This window comes from Pinus tabuliformis, chromosome 2_1, assembly GCF_031772625.1.
Source record: "Pinus tabuliformis cultivar Carrire ecotype Pingquan chromosome 2_1, CPIR1, whole genome shotgun sequence".
In the NCBI taxonomy this organism is placed as follows: domain Eukaryota; kingdom Viridiplantae; phylum Streptophyta; class Pinopsida; order Pinales; family Pinaceae; genus Pinus; species Pinus tabuliformis.
Genome location: NC_142299.1, coordinates 299234374 through 299239452, shown reverse-complemented (window position 1 = coordinate 299239452; position 5079 = coordinate 299234374).

Genomic DNA, 5079 nt, shown 5'->3' with positions numbered 1-5079 from the left:
CTTCCGTATATGCCCAGTTTCCATATATGCGCACATTTTCTGTATAAGCCCAGTTTCCGTATATGCGCACATCTTCCGTATATGCCCAGTTTCCCAGTTTCCGTATATGCGCACATCTTCCGTATATGCCTAGTTTCCGTATATGCGCACATCTTCCGTATATGTCCGGTTTCCGTATATGCGCACATCTTCCGTATATGCACACATCTTCCGTATATGCCCAGTTTCCATATATGCGCACATCTTCCGTATATGCCCAGTTTCCGTATATGCGCACATCTTCCGTATATGCCCAGTTTCCCAGTTTCCGTATATGCGCACATCTTCCGTATATGCCTAGTTTCCGTATATGCGCACATCTTCCGTATATGCCCAGTTTCCCAGTTTCCGTATATGCGCACATCTTCCGTATATGCACAGTTTCCGTATATGCGCACATCTTCCGTATATGCCCAGTTTCCGTATATGCGCACATCTTCCGTATATGCACAGTTTCCGTTTCCGTATATGCGCACATCTTCCGTATATGCCCAGTTTCCCAGTTTTCGTATATGCGCACATCTTCCGTATATGCCTAGTTTCCAGATATGCGCACATCTTCCGTATATGCCCAGTTTCCCAGTTTCCATATATGCGCACATCTTCCGTATATGCACAGTTTCCGTATATGCGCACATCTTCCGTATATGCCCAGTTTCTGTATATGCGCACATCTTCCATATATGCACAGTTTCCGTATATGTGCACATCTTCCGTATATGCCCAGTTTCCGTATATGCGCACATCTTCCGTATATGCCCAGTTTCCGTATATGCGCACATCTTCCGTATATGCACAGTTTCGGTATATGCGCACATCTTCCGTATATGCCCAGTTTTCGTATATGCGCACATCTTCCGTATATGCACAGTTTCCGTATATGCGCACATCTTTTGTATATGCCCAGTTTCCGTATATGCACACATCTTCCGTATATGCCCAGTTTCCGTATATGCGCACATCTTCCGTATATGCCCAGTTTCCGTATATGCGCACATCTTCCGTATATGCCCAGTTTCCGTATATGCGCACATCTTCCGTATATGCCCAGTTTCCGTATATGCGCAGTTTTTGTATATGCACACATCTTCCGTATATGCCCAGTTTCCGTATATGCGCACATCTTCCGTATATGCCCAGTTTCCGTATATGCGCATAGTTTCCATATATGCGCAATTTCTGTATATGGAATTTGTACACATCTTCCGAAGATGTGTGCATATACGGAAACTGGGCATATACGGAAGATGTGTGCATATACAAAAACTGCGCATATACGGAAACTGGGCATATACGGAAGATGTGTGCATATACGGAAACTGGGCATATACGGAAGATGTGCGCATATACGGAAACTGGGCATATACGGAAGATGTGCGCATATACGAAAACTGGGCATATACGGAAGATGTGCGCATATACGGAAACTAGGCATATACGGAACTGGGCATATACGGAACATGTGTGCATATACGGAAACTGGGCATATACAAAAGATGTGCGCATATACGGAAACTGTTCATATACGGAAGATGTGCGCATATACGGAAACTGGGCATATACGGAAGATGTGCGCATATACGGAAACTGGGCATATACGGAAGATGTGCACATATACGGAAAGTGGGCATATACAGAAGATGTGCGCATATACGGAAACTGGGCATATACGGAAGATGTGTGCATATACGGAAACTGGGCATCTACGGAAGATGTGCGCATATACGGAAACTGTGCATATACGGAAGATGTGCGCATATACGGAAACTGGGCATATACGGAAGAATTGCGCATATACGTAAACTGTGCATATCTGGATGATGAAGATCTTGGTTGGTTTATTTGGTCAACAGATGGATCCAACTATGGTTTACTGCAATGATCAGAGTTGTATCAAACTCTCTAAAAATCAAAATTTTCATGATCAATCCAAGCATATTGATATTCGATATCATCATCTCAGAGATTGTGTATTGAGGCGGATTATGTTGTCAGAGTACATTCCCACGAGGGACCAGGATGCTGACATTTTGACAAAGGCATTTTCAAGATGTAAATTCGAGTTTCACAGAGGCAAGATCGGGGTAGCTGATAATCCCTTTCTTATTGAGAGAGAGTGTTGAGAAATGGCAACAAGAAATTCCAGTTTAATTTGTCTTTGAATTAAACTGAGAATGAAAATCGAATTCTATTCTCATATCAACTTGTAAATAGTTAATTAAGATTAATTAACTTAATTAGCTTAGGAATTTTGAGTTGTAAGTATTTTTGTAGTCATATATATGTTCTCCCTAAGTTTCAGGGGTCAACTATGTATTTAAATTGAGTTGGAAATTAGATCACTTAGTTTACTAAGTTATGTTCAGTGAAATTAGTTCCAAACTATTTGTGGAACTAATAGAGATTTAACAGTTCGTTGGTGCACTAGTGCATCCACAAGTGTCACTCTAGTTAACTGAATATTCCCTCATCAGAAACTCATGCATGTCGATTTTGAGAAATACCTAGTTGAGACTAGAGTGCAGGGACAATGTACTATCAATTGTGTGATTTACTGAGTTGTAAATATCATGCATGCAATCAAAGAATAACTTATGTTTGGATTGCGTAGTTTTGGAAGCATTAATTCCCTTTAAATGCGTGTTATTCATACTATGAGTTACACAATAGATTAGGGGCTTGGAGAGCTACAGAACTAGCTAGCTAGCTTATGAGCTGAGAGAGTTGAGCATACTTGTGCCAGGGACAGGAGAATTCCAGAGAGATGTGTGAGATGACTCGTCCTAGCACTAGAGACATGACCAAAAGGGGTGCCAGCCTATGTCTGTTATTCAACCCCCAATCTCTAACAATACATACAACCTAGAAATGTGGAAGACTCATAATATACTAATATCGACAAGCCATGCTCATTCTCCTAAAATCCTTGTCTTCATATAAAAGTGATAAAAGATACATATACCTAGCATTTAGAGAATCATCCATTCAGAAACATTGATGATTAAACTTCCATGGACACCTCATAACTATCTGTTAAATCTCTTGGAATGATTAATCCACTTTTCATTCGAGTCCCAGAAAGCCATGCAATCTATGATACTATGTAATCAAGATCCTTGAAAGCTCAAAGGCAGGTTATTACAAGGATACACATTACCAATGACAATGACTCCAAAACAATCTCATTCAATGTCCATAACAATCTGAAACTGCTACAATATACACTCATGATTTCTCAACCTCACACATGTTACGCAACTTGATCCAACCTGCCTGACATTCTCCTGTCCTCCCATGAAATAATTATTTATATATTCAATATAAATTAAGTTTAATTCGTATAATTGATTCATAAGCATAGAAATGTATCTTTGTTAGAGTTCTAATACAAGTTTACATAGTAATCCATAGCTTTTGTGATCAGTTAATTAATTCATGATCAAATGAATGAGTGATCAACCACAAGGGAAGTTTTCATATATTGTGCATGTTCATTATATAACAAAAATTTTGTTAGTTTTGCAACATCAATTAGATTTGTCTCCTTGTCTCCTCATCTTCCACAAATACTAACAATTTCTAATTTATTAGTGTTATGCACCCTAAAATTGAAAATAGATAATTATATCCATCTATCTCAATGCCAGAGTGATGCTTAAGAAAAATTCATATACTTGGTTAGTAGTTCTTCTCAAACTCATATTTTTGTGGAGGCTTATGCATGGCTTGTCATTTTTAATAAATATAGGCAATTCAATGTTCATTTATTGGGACACATTTTAATCATCTTGTATGAGGGCACTTATGTTGTTGACTTTTGTATAACGTGCTCAAAGATAAATATGTTTCTTTCTTAATATCTAGTGGTTAGCTTTGACCTGGGATCATAAAGATTGACTTCAATAATTTCAATGTCTTAATTATCGTAACATTTATCTTCATAACAAAATAATTATCTTAACATCCAAAGTCATACCATATAAATACATGCACGATAATGCACTGAGATTTTGCAAGCTTCACTTAATTCCCTTAATACATCTATTTTGGTCTTGACCATGATATATTACAACTAACCTTAGACCTTTTTTGCCTAAATATGTTTGTTCTACATAATATTTCATAAATTTAATAAAATTTTTAACTATGCATCATTTATGATTTCCTACTTAATTTGAACACTTGAAATTTTGAAAATTCCATATTATGGACTTGAAGTTTTAACACTCACTATATGCATTATTTCCATGTTATTAGATCTAGCAATATTGGTTTTTGTTAATGTTATTAAAAATTAACAACATTACATATTTTTTCCAAGTTATTAATGATATAGATATTCATTTTATATAATTAAGTTTAACAATAGTATAAATCATTTTCTATGATTCATGTTATTTTTGTATGTTAATTGAGTTAATTTTCATGTTGTTAAACTTAATAAAAATATAAGCTTTTCTAAGATGTTTGTTATCTCTCAAATTGTACACGCATGAAAAAGCCCCATAACATAATGCATAATATGATATAAACCTTTTAGGAATATCACCCATTGTCACGACAACAACTTTTGTTCTCTCACTTTAGAACTTTAGATTAGCTCTCCTTTGACTCAAGGGAAGCTTAGTTAAAAGAGCAAAAGGTGGTGTTAAAGGAAGGCTTAGTTAAAAGAGTGTCATGTTAATGGTAGCCTCAGTGAATTTTTTTATAGATATTTTAGGTTTTTATGGAAAAAGGGAAAATGGTGATGGGGGAAATAAAGAATAGTGTCAATGTCTTTCTAGATTTATGGAGTCCAGCAAAATCAAATGACAAATAGGATCATGAGGAAAACTTTCTTAAGAAAACTATTTAATGCTTTGTTGATTACAACGAGATGTTAGAACCTCTTGGCTAAGTTAACCCCTCAACTAATCAAGGAAAATCATGAAATCATGGCCCCACTAGAAGGGATCCCTCCAAAGAAAATCCCTACTACAGAAATTTGGAATATGGCCTAGCAATGAGAATCAAAACTATCACAAACTAATAAAGAAGAGG